The sequence below is a fragment of the Drosophila miranda genome, chromosome XR (assembly GCF_003369915.1).
Source record: "Drosophila miranda strain MSH22 chromosome XR, D.miranda_PacBio2.1, whole genome shotgun sequence".
NCBI classification, from domain to species: domain Eukaryota; kingdom Metazoa; phylum Arthropoda; class Insecta; order Diptera; family Drosophilidae; genus Drosophila; species Drosophila miranda.
This window is the reverse complement of record NC_046674.1, coordinates 44,671,945-44,687,193: the sequence shown is the minus strand read 5'-3', so window position 1 is coordinate 44,687,193 and position 15,249 is coordinate 44,671,945. Positions and strand designations below refer to the sequence as shown.

The following is a 15,249-nucleotide window of genomic DNA, read 5'->3' as shown; positions in this document are numbered from 1 at the left end:
TTTAGATGGGATAGTGCTAACTGCTTGATACACTGTCCTTTACATTCGGCCCTCCTGCTCATCTTCATCTGTCCCAGATGATAATATATCATCGTTCTCTGAGACAAAACGCCATAGCTTCATATTGTCACTGCTCGTTGCTGTGATATTTGGCCCCTCGACTTGAGCAACCTTTCTGACGTAGCGACCGGTCCGCTTTACCTTGGTGACTTCATATGGGCCTAGATACTCGCTGGCCAACTTGCGTCCTGCGACGAACTGCGTCCTCTTGATCGCGACCATGTCTCCTAGTCTGTAGCCGTGCTCAGGTCGTCGTTTTTTATCATAATAGCGCTTGTACACCTCTTGCGCCTTCTCAATGTTTTGTTTCGCTTGGTCACGCAGTTCTTGGCGCTCGTTGTTAAACTGCGTAACCAACTCCTCGTTGAGCACCTCCAATAGTCGACTTTCAGCTTGTCTGTGCATCTTTGTCCCAAACATGACCTCGAATGGCGACGACTTCAACGTAGAATGCACATGCGAATTAATCGCCATCTGGACCTGTGGCACATGCTTGTACCACTTCGTTGACTCCTGAGCTGAGAGCTTTGCGATGATACCCAAAATTGAACGGTTCACCCGCTCAATCTGACCGTTGCCTCTCGCCACACCTGTCGTTGTACACACATGTTCGACTTTGTTCTCGTTGAGAAACTCGCTGAATGCGTTGGATGTAAACGCTGCTCCTCTGTCGCTGACTATGCGCTTGGGAAAACCAAACACAAATGACCAATCTCTCAGCCTCTTCACAACTTCTTCGTGACCTGTTGACTTAGTTGGGAACAGCCACACAAACTTGGAGAATGCATCTACCACAGCAAAAATGTACTTGTATTGCTTGGCTGTCGCATCCATTGGTCCCAAATGATCAACGTGCAGCGTGTATAGTGGTGTGTCACCCTTGTCAATGCAATGAAGATAGCCTTCTTGTTTGCCCAACTTTTTGCTGAAAATTATACAACTGATACAATTAGTAATCAACTTATTTACTTTCCGTTCAAGGTGCGGAATCCAGTATTGCTGCTGAACTAAGTGCATTTTCTTCGCTGTGGAGAAATGACCAACTTCATGCGATCCTTGAATGATTTCCCTTTCCATCAGCCTTGGAACCACCAAAACGTCATTGCCATTTACAGATTTGAAGAGAAGGCCTCCTTTAAGCTTGTAGTCTTGATATGGGTGCTGCTTCAGGATCTCAACTGTGGCTTTGATGAAATCGTCATCCTGCTGTGCTTTCTTTATCCGAGCTGTTAGCTCCGTCGTCACGAACATGCATGTCTGCGGAAAAGGACTGAGACAGTCCACGTGTCTTATTCTGTCCCCTGGGCGGTGTACTGCTTTGAATGTAAAGTCCTCCATATACAGAATCCACTGGGAAACTTCTCTGGGTATATCTACTTTCGTTGTTGTCTGCTTAAACGCCGCACAGTCAGTGGCAAGATCAAATTTGATCCCCAACAGGTAGTGACGAAACTTCTTGAGTGCGAGGTATGCAGCTTTGACCTCCAAATAGTAACTGTGACGTTTGGACTCGGCTTGTGTAGTCTTTTTACTCCAATAGTAAATCGGGTGGAAATTGCCATCAAACTGCTGCAACAAAACTGCTCCGAAACCTTCTTTGGATGCATCCGTGTGGAGTTCCGTTGGCGCTTCTCGTGAGTATAAATGTAATACAGGTGCGATTACAAGCAGATTCTTTAAGGTTTGTAGCGATTGTTGCTCTGCTTCGCCAATGTTGACAACTGCTTCCTTCCTGAGTAGATTCGTGAGCGGCCGGGCAACTTGTGCATAGCCAGGGATGAACTTTCTGAAAAAGCCTGTGAGTCCCAGAAATGCTTGAACTGCTTTAATGTCTTTGGGCGTAGCAAACCGACTGACAGCTGCTGTCTTCTCTTTGCCGGGCCAGATTCTCCCGTCCTCAATGATATGGCCCAGAAAGCTAATGCGTGGCTGCATGAAGCTACATTTCTTCCACTTGATCTTTAGGCCAAACTGCGCAGCTGTCTCCAGGACCAACTTTGTCTTCCTCATGCATACCTCGGGCGACGCGGCGTAAACAATTATGTCGTCCATATAAAGCTGCATAATGTCAGAGTTGATTAATTCTTGAAAAATATAGCTTACGAACCGAATGAACGCAGCTGGCGAGTTCTTGAATCCGAAAGGCGCTTTATTAAACTCGAATAATCCCTCCTTTGTAACAAAGGCCGTATACGACTTGCTTTGCTCTTCCATAGGCACATGGAAAAATCCGTTTTCAAGGTCCATTATGGTAAACCACTTAGCCGACTGCAGCTTTTCCAAGACTTCCTCCATGATCGGGACTGGGAAGCAGTCCAGCAATACCATGCTGTTTAACTTCCTGTAGTCTACGCAAACTCTAAGTGTACCATCTTTTTTCTTCACGACGACAACTCTGCTCGCTACATTTGAAGACGACTTGCGCACGATTCCTTGCTCGATCCATTCTTCGACTTGCTTCTTTACGGCACTGGCTTCGTCTGTTGATAAACGACTCGGTGAGTGATGAAACGGCTTGATTAATCCGTCGGGAACTATCTTCAGTTGGATTGGAGACTGCTTTGCAACTTCTGTGGGCATTTGGTAACTGTTTCTTATCATCTGTTCAACGTCTTTTCGATATTGCGGCGGAGCTACAAAGGATGACTCTTCAGTTACATTATATATAAGAGCATGCTCATCTGTTGGCACAGGATCTGCGTCATGCTTCAAAAACGTGTATCCTTGCATATCAGCGACGAAACGGAACTTTTTAATGAAATCATGCCCCAAAAGTGCGTCGAAATCAATCTGGCTACTGGGGACTACTAAAAACTTCTGTGTGGTCTGCAACTTATCCACGGTAACTTCTGCATTAAAGTATCCAACAGGCTTTAATGATATCTGACCCAGACCGCGCAACATAGTTGTGCACTTCAAAAGTTTAACGTTTTTCATGGTCTTCAACATACTCTCTTTGATTAGGGTTACATCTGACCCTGTATCCACAAGACAGTCAACAACAATGCCGTTTATTTGAATTTTTTTCATGCGACTGCGATCCAAAATGACGCGAACTTTATCAACTTTATCAGTTTCATAAGGACAGTTACGCGAAATGTGACCATTCTGATTGCACTTAAAACACTTTGTTTCGGCTTTGCAGGCTTTGCGTTTGTGTTCTCCTGATCCACAGTTATAGCAATATTCTTTTTTACCGCTTTGCCCACTTTGCTGCTTGAAACTCGTTTTATGCTGTTCGTTATTGCCCTTCTTCTCCGATATGTTCAAACGATCATAGATATCGAACTCTTCTTTCAAGGCCCTGAAGGTCTTACAGCGATACATGGCATACTTATACTCGTTTCTTATGTCCAGACCGTTCACAATATGGCTTATAACAGCCGCGTGTTCAACATGTCCGACTGCTGCTATTTTTCTCATCTGCAGCAAGTACTCGTGCATCGACTCACTACTCTTCCTCTTTCTTTCTTGCAGCAGCTTATGAATGTCTGCACTGTTATAGCTACATGTGAATTCATCCAATAATACGTTCTTGAGTTCCTCATAGGTGCACACGCATTCAGCTTCAAGGAAAAGCTTAGCTGCACCGGTCATTTTTCCTCTGGCCTGCACATACTTTTGCTTTTCAGTAAGCTCATATGCGTCGGCATTTTTTTCGAATATCTCAAACCATTTTTCTATGGGAACCGATTTTCCATCACAATCGCTCACAACTTTTGTAAAATTATCTGGAGCGATCTTCATTTCTCGTTGCTCATCGCAAAGCACTTTCAAACTTAGCAACTTTATCATTTGATCAATCTTGTCATCAGTATTGTTTTCCGCATTTTCAAAATCTTTCATCTCGTTTGCACTCGGGCGCGACGTTCCTGGTACAGCTTCTTCCTTCTCTCTCTCTTTCCAGTGCAACGGCGGCGGTGTTTGCATCATTTTGCGGCTCTTTTCGACTTGTGTCTGTGTACCCGACGAGTGCTTGTCTTTTCTGTTTATAAGTGTGTATCACACACAACGTGTCTGTGCGTGTTTTTTCTGCTTGTGTACGTACTGCGCACGGACAAGGCGACGCTGCGGCGCGACAATGAATTTCACAATTTTCCAACCGAATTAAACGACCGATCTTTGATTAAACTCCGTGTCTACTGTTATGCTCACAGAATTTGGATTGTTCAACTTAATGTTTATAGCCACCAACAACAACTTTACAACTTTATGTAGCTACAAACAACAACTTTAACAACTTTTCAACAATCCTCTTCTTGCATCAGCTTCTGCTTTCTTCTGTTTTTCTTTTTCACACACTCCGAGCTCTGTATTCGACGCGGACGAGCCCCCAAATGTAAGATTAATAATAATGTATCGTTTATTAATAGTGTTTTTCGAAAAAGAGTACAAAGTGTATGATTTAAGATGTGCAATTAATGAGTCTGTTCTTCCGACTTTTTGTTCAACTTTCTCCTTCTACTTCCAACAACCGACTCTCGTATCGATAACCCCTTATCGGTTAGGTCTTTTAAACATCGGTTAAGTCTGGTTATATCGGTTAGGTCTTATCGATGGTATCTTAAGTTCAAATGTTAATTTAGATGGGATAGTGCTAACTGCTTGATACACTGTCCTTTACATACATATATACCGAAATACAAGGAACATATTTATTGGAACAACTCTGACTTCTTCTTTTGGATATTTTCCCACTCGTCGCTGGAAAGCCGATCCGGTGATCCGCCCTCCTACAAAACATTGGTCCTTCGAGCCGGATCTTCGCCTTCCCCATAAGGAGAAGCTTACCCCAGCCAGCATCGGCGGATCGCTCTAAGTTCAAGATAAGTAAGCCCAACACCAGTGCAGTGATTTTGTGCGAGTTTTCCATTCCAGTCCGAGTACCCGTGGCATACATATGTACATACATATGTATTCATTTCTCGCTCTAGCTCCAAATTAAACCATACTTCGTTCTGCCAACGGTTGTGGCCACCTACTTCTCCAAAGGTTTAATTTGATCCGAGCAAGCTCCTGCGGTCAACCTCCGATCCAGTGTATATATTCCTACCTCTCCCAGCTACCAGCTGAGCTTTGGTTGCTGACATATGCACATGCATACAAGCACATGTACACATCGCAACGCAATCCAAGCGGCTGACAACAATCATAAATTCATATGCTTGCAATTAGTTTGTTGTTTTTTTTTCCATGCTCAACGTTCCACCGGTTTTCGGTTTTATAAATAAAGAAAATAAATCACTGCGTCTCCGTATTTAACTAATTATATTGCCAACAAAAATAAGACACGATCCATACATACGGCACCACATATATATTTATCTTACATATACATACATACATACGTACGCATTTTAAATTATACATATTGCATATAAAACGGTCATCCACCGTTTTAACCGTTGTTTTAAATCTCGCCAAAAGGTTGGGTCGTCAACCCAAGCCACGGTACATAGCACTTACATCCATCCGCACACACATACAAGCAGCAGCAGCGGTGCATTCGTTTCGTTTTTCCTTTCGCTTTCGCTTCTCCACCGTTTGCTTGCGCTGTTGTTGGTGGGAGAATATTTTTCGGTGCCGCGCTTGACCGTAACGGAGCGCCAAGTGTAGCGCTACCCAGCACTTCGAGGGTATATTGTTTTCAACATTCGTTTGCAACCGACTCTATATAGGGGTACCTTGTGCATCCATATCATTGCTCATCCTTATTAGTCGCTCTTGGTTGGCCCTTTGTTTTTTATTTGATCGTAGTATTTTATATTTATATATTCCGGCCACGGTGCCCGACTTCTACTATATAAATACTCGCGATAAATCCCGCCAAGGCCACATAACCACGGTTCGTCGTTCACAACTTCCACTTCTCCATTTCCGCTCACCTGCTTTGCGACTCTGATACGCGCTATCGCAAATCCATCAGCCAACCATGCCCACTGGTGAGAAGAAATCTCGCAAGAAGTTTAAGCGGGGGAGTTCGCTGAGTTTGACCCATCCACCCAGCTCCAACGGCTCAATCACTACGCCCACAGCTTCCCGTCCGGCCCCAGCTGAGCGTAGTCCGACCACGTCCAGGGCTCACACACCACATGCCTTTGAGGCCTTGTTGCTCCCCTCGGTCGTCCCTCGCACGGTTCCGAGCACTTTGGCCCAATCGGTCGCCAGTTCCGCACGGTCTAAGTTTGCCTTGGCTGCAAGCAGACTGACACGCTTCGACCAGAAGCTCAGCGCTCCAGATGCTAGCACACCAACCCGCTCGCTCTCCCAAGTCCATCGAGATCAACTCCGAAGCCTGTGGGCGAAGGTGGACGCGGAGTTCGAGGCCTGTGTGGAGGCGATAACGGAAGTAGATCCAGAGGGGGCAGCTGACGTCCAGGGGATGTACGATGACTGCTACGCGGTCTACGCGCAATGCCTTGCCGAACTGAACGATCAGCTCGAACCCCCGACTGTCCCTCACACGCCTCAACTGGCCATTCAAGTGCCGACTTCCGGCAGTTGCCGTCTTCCTCCATGTGACACTGATGTTTTCAGTGGGGACTACCAGCAGTGGCCCACGTTCCGAGACCTGTTCACCGCCATATATATAGAGAACCCGAGGGTGGCTCCAGTAGAAAAACTGTTCCACCTCAACAAAAAAACAAGCGGTGAGGCCCACGACATAGTGGCACAGGCTCCACTCACGAACGAAGGGTTCGCGTCCGCATGGAGCGCCCTCCGTGAGCGTTTCCAAAACAAGAGGCTGATACTCAAAGCCCAGCTGAAGATCCTTTTCAGTCTGCCCCAAATCCGCACCGAGTCAGCTGCAGCGCTAAAAGAGCTTCAGAGAGCCGTCCACAAGTGCCTTACGACACTCAACCACTCCGAGGTCTCCACAGACAGCATTTTCGCTGACGGAGTGTTAGTGTACCTCATATCCGCGAAGTTGGCGAAAGCGACTTTGGAGCTTTGGGAGCAGTCCGTGACACACAAGTCCGAAATTCCCACCTGGCACGCTATGGACAAGTTCCTGGCGGAGCGGTACCTGTCTCTCGAGGTGACCGAGGATGGCCATCCAGGCATGGAGACTCAGGCCCACTCCAGGGCGAGTCTACCCATGTCAGAGAGTTCAAAGGGCAATCCCAACCCATTCCGTTCCCAAGGGAGCCCTGTTGCAAGGCGGGTTCACTCGTTCGGAACAACTGTGGATCCGAAGCGGAGAACGTGTGATCTTTGCTTCAAAGAGAACCATCCGATCCGGGTATGCCCTCAATTCCTTCAGATGAGACCTGATGCTCGCTCCAGCTATATTAAGCAAAAAATGCTTTGCTTAAACTGTTTCGCAAGAGGTCACCAGATTCGTGAATTCCAAAGCGCCCACAACTGCAACACGTGTGGAGACCGGCATCATACGCTGCTGCACCGTGTCACTCCAGTTTCCAGCCAATCCGTGCCCAACTCCGTACCACTTCCGACTCCTGCCGAAGCTCAGCCTAGCGTTCAGAACTATTTCGCCTCCGGCAAGAGGGCGGTACTCCTGGGCACGGCTATTATTAATATTTGCCACTTGGGGACAAACTTTCGCGCCCGCGCTCTAATCGACCCGGGCTCCGAGGCGACGTTCATTACGGAACGTCTCTTCCAGATCATTAAGTTGCCATTCCGACTCGCCCAGGCACAGGTCTCTGGGGGCTCAATCAGACCATATCCGCTCAGTCCAAGAAGCTCTGCAATTTTGCCATCCGCTCCCCGACTAAGCCGGGCTTACACTTGGACGCCACAGCCTATGTCCTGCCGGAACTATCAGGCAGCCTTCCCTCCCATCCGATCCCGCAACACTCGTTGCGAGACTTGCCGAACCTGCCATGGGCAGACCCGACATTTTACGCAAGCTCACAAATAGATGTCCTGATTGGTGCCGACATCTTTCCATCCATCCTCTTGAGCGGCTCACAGACGAACATCTGTGGATCTCTCCTCGGACAGGAGACCATTTTCGGATGGGTTCTTACAGGCCCAGTGCCAAACACGGTACAAGGCAGGGTCGCATCCTTCTCCACGCAAATTTCCACCGAGCTAGAGACTCCGTTAGACAAACTCCTCACAAAGTTTTGGGAGGTGGAGGACATTCCTACTAAAATAGAAAGCGAGTCGGATTCGTACTGCGAAAGAAATTTCCTCCGAACTACGTCAAGAACGCCAAGCGGGAAATACGTCGTCACGTTACTGTTTCGCGACCCAGATCATCTCGGATCAGATCTGGGGTATTCAAGGGCAACCGCGCTGGCCCAGTTCCTAAGAAACGAAAATCGCTTGAAAAGAAACAGTCCCCTACAAGAGCAGTACGACACCGTGATCCAAGAATACCTAGAGCTTGGACACATGACAGAAGTTCTTCCGACTCATGGGTCCTCAACCTACTACCTGCCGCACCACGCTGTCTTCAAGCCTGATAGCACCACCACGAAAGTCCGCGTTGTATTTAACGCATCCAGCCCGTCGACTAACGGTATCAGCTTGAATGACCTTCTGCACCCCGGCCCTGTTCTCCAGTCCGACTTAACCCTTCAGATCCTGAAGGGGCGCTACTACCGGTACGTCTTCAATGCTGACATCACCAAGATGTATCGGCAGATTTGGGTAGATCCGAAGCACACCCCCTTCCAGCGAATTTTGTTTCGCAACAAGGAGGGCGAGATACGCGACTATGAGTTGCAAACTGTCACCTTTGGAGTCAATTGTGCTCCCTTTCTCGCCATCCGGGTGTTGCAACGGCTTGCAGACGATGTCCAGTCCCGATTCCCAAGAGCCAGTCACATCATTCGGTCCTGTATGTATGTCGACGACGTCCTTGCGGGAGCAGACTCTCCCACTGAGGCTCAACTAGCTATCCGCGAGTTACAGGCCGCCCTGAGTTCTGCCGGGTTTCCACTGAGAAAATGGACGTCCAACCACAAGGATATCCTGACTACCATTCCGAATGACCATCTCCTTCACACCGACTTCCTTGAACTCGAGACAGAAAGCACAGCCAAGACTCTCGGAATTCGCTGGAAGGCGACAACAGACGATTTCTTCTTCGTTCCGCCAGAACTGGCATCTACCGCATCCTATACCAAGCGAGCGGTGCTTTCCCAGATAGCAAGGTTGTTCGACCCTGCGGGCTGGTTGGCTCCTTTCATTGTCCGGTCAAAGATCTTCATGCAAGAGATCTGGTTGCAAGAAGTGGGATGGGACGAAGATCTTCCGACCGAGATGCGTCAGCGCTGGCAGAGTTTTCTGCGGAGCTACTCCGCTCTCGACCAGATCCGCATTCCAAGGTGGATTGGCTCCGAACCAGCTGTAAGGGTCGAGCATCACGGATTTTGCGATGCGTCCGAAAAGGCGTACGGTGCGGCGATCTACGTACGCATCGAGACTGACCACCTGGTCAAGGTGCAGTTGCTTACCGCGAAAACACGAGTCGCACCCGTTAAGACTGTATCGCTCCCCCGGTTAGAGCTGTGCGGTGCCGTGCTGCTGTCCGAAATGGCGACGGCTATCCTGCCAAATATGCCAAGCGCACCTACAACCTGTTACTTCTGGACAGATTCCGCTATAGTCCTGTCCTGGCTGAAAAAGCCTGCTTGCCACTGGACTACCTTTATGGCCAACCGAGTGACCAGAATTTCGTAAGCCACCGGGGTCGAGAATTGGGGTCACGTTCCGTCCGCACAAAATCCCGCCGACCTCGCCAGCAGGGGCGTATCCTTACAAGAGCTCGTCGAGAACCAACTCTGGTGGCACGGACCAGCGTGGTTGCAAGGGCCCCAGCATCAATGGCCAGCCCAAGGCGGGGACGATCCCGTGATAACCCTCGAATAACGTGATCTGAAGGTTCATTTTGCACCGAGCCCATCCGAAGACTTCCTCGATCGGTTCTCCAATCTGGAGAGAGCCCTGCGAGTCCGTGCTTATGTCCTTCGCTTCACAAAACGCTGCCGGAAGCTGGTCACCGGACAAGAGGACCACCTTGCAAGCGAAGACATTACCGAAGCTGAGCGCACTCTTATCCTAGAGACTCAGCGCAGGGAATACTCCCAAGAGCATCACTGCCTAAGCGAGAAGCGGCCAGTGCCAAGGTCAAGTTCTATCCTGAATTTGAACCAGTTCCTAGATCAACATGGGCTCATAAGAGCATGTGGCCGTATCGCAACTTCTACCTTTCTGAAGTACGACGAACGGCATCCCATTATTCTGCCGTACCGCTGCCGGCTATCCCGCCTTCTCGCGCAATTCACCCACCGGATAACTCTTCATGGCGGATACCAACTAATGGTGCGACTTATCCGATCCAAGTTCTGGATTCCCAAGGTTTAGAAACTCATGAAGGGGGTGGTAAACTCCTGCAAGGTATGCGTCATCCACAGACAGAAGTTGCAAGCCCAAATGATGGGTGATCTTCCTACGGAACGAACGTCCTTTTCCAGACCGTTCACGCACAACGGAATTGACTACGGAATTGACTACCGGAATTGGTGCCCTTCGAAATACGGAATTACACAGGCAGAGCGTTTCTGATAACCAAGGGGTATGTGTGTGTGTTCGTGTGTTTTTCCACGAAGGCGATCCATTTGGAGCCCACGTCGGATCTCACGACCGAGAAATTTCTTGCAGCCTTCGCTCGTTTCGTCGCACGACGAGGGTGTCCGCAGCGCATTCACTCCGACAATGGCAAAACTTTCGTTGGTGCCGCCAAGGTGCTTTCCCGTGACTTCCTAGTAGCATTCAAGGGCTCGATAACTGATGCGTACAGCCATCACCGGGTTTCGTGGCGTTTTATCCCACCAGGAGCTCCACACATGGGAGGTCTGTGGGAAGCCGGGGTGAAGAGTTTCAAAACTCTCTTTTACAAAGCCACGTCCACTCGGAAGTACACTTTCGAAGAGCTTTCCACGCTTCTCGCAAAGATCGAAGCATGCCTTAATTCCAGGCCGCTCTCGCCGATGTCCGAAGATCCAACTGAGTTGCTGGCCCTTACTCCCGGGCACTTCCTTACCGGGGGACCCTTGATGTCCACGGCCGAACCCGAAATAAAGGGTGACCTTAAATCAATAATCAATCGATGGCAGCATTTAAAGGCGCTCACCCAACAGTTTTGCCAGCGGTGGAAAGAGGAATACCTCAAAGAGCTCCACAAGCGCACTAAGTGGCAGACGCCGACGCCAAATCTCCAGGTTGGGGATATGGTTGTCGTCAAAGAAGACAACCTGCCCTCCAATGAGTGGCGGCTCGGGAGAGTCCAGTCCGTGTATCCCGGCGCTGACGATAGAGTCCGTGTGGTAGATATCCTTACTGCCCGCGGGGTCCTTAAAAGGCCTGTTGTAAAGGTCGTTCTCCTCCCAGTAGAACGCCCTAGTTCCGTCCAACAATAACGCGAATGTACTTTCCAAAGCTCCAAGTTTCATTACTAATACTTCTTCGACCACTTTCCTTCCTCCTAGTTCATCGTATCCAGACATGGCCCCACGCTCACGCGCCAACCGCACCGGGGAGAGCCGGCATCCACGTTCAGGCCAGCAGCAGATGATTGCCGCGCACTGTGCCAACTTCGTGCGCTCCGGTCTCAACTCGCTCTCGCGCGCTCGGAGGGGCGCTCGGGAGACTTTACGACCCACGATCCACCCGGCGCTCAAGCCATCATGGAGCATAGATCGTAAGGCCTAGTAGTTAGTTACGTTTTCCATCCCGCTACAAGCTGTCGTCGTGCACATACGCGCACCTACAGTCCACATACATATATACCGAAATACAAGGAACATATTTATTGGAACAACTCTGACTTCTTCTTTTGGATATTTTCCCACTCATCGCTGGAAAGCCGCTCCGGTGATCCGCCCTCCTACAAAACAGTCGGTTTTGCCAATTGCAAAATATGAGTTCAAGGATCTCAAAACATATAAGAGCCAGAGCAACCAAATTTGGTATCCACATTCCTGTGATATCGGACCTTGACCATTTTGTGTCAAAATTTCGCCACACCCCCTTCCGCCCCCGCAAAGGACGAAAATCTGAGGCATCCACAAATATCAGAGACTATTAACGCTAGAGTAACCAAATTTGGTACACACACTCCTTTAAGATGTCACTTTAAAATGTATATCTCAAAATTTCGCCCCACCCCCTTCCGCCCACACAAAGAACGAAAATCTGTTGCATCCACAATATTGCAGATTCGAGAAAACTAAAAACGCAGATTCATAGATAACGACCATATCTATCCGGTTGCTGAATCTGGATCAGATCAGATGATTTTTATAGCCAAAAGGAACAAATCAATTTGCACTGGCTACGCAGCACCCGACGACACGCTCAGACTGATTTTCTGTCTCTCTCGCACGCACTCTTTGTCGTGTCGTTCAATATTAGCGGCGTCTGCCGGAGGAGAGCCATACTGACTTAGTATCGGGTATAACTGTAGAGTTGCTGTGTCCGCAGCAACTCACAACGTTCCCCCTCGTTATATTATAGATTGGGGGTGGCAGAGAAAACTTGACTTTCGAACAGTTTGCCTATTTCCCCAAAAATCAATAGGTGTTACAAGATCTTAGGGGGTTTCATTTTCTCGCATTCGGAAGAATTGGAGCACAGAGTTTTAGCAAAGACTATACAAAACCAAGATATCAGGAACAAGAACAAATTCCATTAAAATTTTCGTTCGATGCTTTGAGTTGAATTGAGCCAGAATGGAAAATTATATAGTCTTGACGATGGTCATAAGACTCGTGGCTCAAAACTCGAGACACTGAAAGTTTCGTTTATACGAGTTGTTTTGTTGTTGGTCTGCTTTCGAATTCTAATTGTTGCTTCGAACATATACAACGTGATAAAAATGATTTTTTTTCAATTGCTTGTTTAGAAGCAAAACGACGGCAGATAGTACGCGATTTAAGAAGATCAAGACATCTTGATCCAAAAACATCTTGGCCAAAAAATTAATTGGCTGCACTTAAATTTTGAATTAAATAAGGCGGGAAACAGCTGTTATTACCCCGCTGATCTGTTATGTGCATGTTACGCGAACCGTCTTTGCTGTTACGCGCACATTTGTGCTGTTATGCGCAAAAATGTATTTATTGCCACTGCACACTGGGCGGAATTCCCAAATTAGTCGCATAAAGTCGAATAAAACAGATATCGAGCTGAAACTTGGTATATTTGATAAATATAGCACTCTAAATATTTAAACAAAATTTTAAGTTCATTTGACAACGCCTACCCCAAAAGCCCATATATGGCAACAAGGCGTATACGTGATCACAAATAAAAGTCATGGGAGCTATAAATAAAGTACATACTACAATTTTAAGGGAATTTTGATGTAATAGTGGTAAATATAAAAATATAAAACAAATTTTTTGATAAAAAATTCTTATTTTGATCACATTCTTACTTAATGCCAGTTTCTATATTAATTTATTCTACTATTTAACTATTCTATTTCTAACAATTTATGTTAAATTTTGCATTTAGTTGTTTTGTACAGCTAATTCAAGCGAATATGGATTTATATCGTCTATTTCCGACTCATCCGAGTTATAATCAAAACTGAAATCATTAGTTAAACGCTGAATATTTTTTGGAAAATGATAATGCGGTGTTTCTAAAAGCTCAATGACATCTTGCGGAAGGATTTGTTTTTTATGTCGAGCTGCTCTTTTTTTTAATGGATATACCATATACATATATATATGGGCAAATTTATTTTAATGTATCAATAAGTCATCTATATTTTCTCTTCGCCATTTAGATTTTTTTTTTGCTGTATAAAAAGCCGTTTACTTTTCATTTCGTCGAGGAAAATGTTTGCGTTTTGAAAACGAAGAAATCTTCCGGAATGTGTAATTTATGTGAATTAAAAAGTCAATCGGAAAAGTTTTGTGAAAGTGAAAACCAGAGCCTGGCTGAATATACAGTAGAGTTCGGTTATAACGACTCTGCTTACAGCGTCCGTCCGGTCATAGCGACGAAAATTCGATGACTTGGTTTGTCCCCATACAAATTTATATGAAAGGGCCTTAGCACGTCTCCGCTTTTAGCGACAAACCGCTTATACCGACGATATTTTTCACAATTCAACCGGCTATTGCGACGTGCCGAAAAAAAATACAGCGAAAAAATGCCAAAAAAAAATTAAACATTTAGCGACGCTGTTAGAAATGTATGTATTTATCAATTATCGGCACCGATTTCAAAGGCAGAACTGGATGAATATGTTCTTATTGCCAATGATTTTGCGATTTAAGGCTGCAGAAATTTTGAATTGATTCCATTCAAATTTTAATGACGAGAGCTTAACGCACAGCATATCACGTTTAAATAATGCTGAACGCGATTTTTTTAATATGTCAAAAACTACTGCTAAACAATCATAGATTACTGATTATTTAAAATAAGAATAAAAAGAAAAACAACACATAGAAATTAATCTTGTTATATTATGAATTATGTACATATATGTATACGAGTTTTTATGAAAAAAACATGTTATTGAATTAAATTTGTTACATTTTTTTATATTACAAAATTAATTTGTTCTATTTAAAAACCTATTACGAACATGGCATCCATAAAATAAAAAAAAACGAGGGGGAACGTTGTGAGTTGCTGCGGACACCGCAACTCTACGGTTATACCCGATACTAAGTCAGTATGGCTCTCCTCCGGCAGACGCCGCTAATATTAAACGACACGACAAAGAGTGCGTGCGAGAGAGACAGAAAATCAGTCTGAGCGTGACGTCGGGCGCTGCGTAGCCACTGAAAATTGATTTCTTGCTTTTGTCTACAAAAATGATCCGATCTGATCCAGATTCAGCAGTCTGATAGATATGGTCATTATCTATGATTCTGCGTTTTTAGTTTTCTCGAATCTGCAATATTGTGGATGCAACAGATTTTCGTCTTTTGTGTGGGCGGAAGGGGGTGGGGCGAAATTTTGAGATACACGTTTTATAGTAAGATCTAACAGGAGTGCGGATACCAAATTTGGTTACTCTAGCCTTAATAGTCTCTGAGATTTTTGAATATCCCCAGATTTTCGTCCTTTGCGGAGGCGGAAGGGGGTGTGGCGAAATTTTGAAACAAACTCGTCTCGGTCCGATATATTAGGAGTGTGGATACCAAATTTGGTTGCTCTAGCTTTTATAGTCTCTGAGATCTAGGCGCT

At 46.3% G+C, this 15,249-nt stretch overlaps 1 pseudogene; it reads left to right on the top strand.

The window, feature by feature from the left end:
• Positions 1-6,574: 6,574 nt before the first annotated feature.
• On the top strand, positions 6,575-11,985 carry LOC117186671 (annotated as a pseudogene).
• The last annotated feature ends 3,264 nt before the right edge of the window (positions 11,986-15,249 follow it).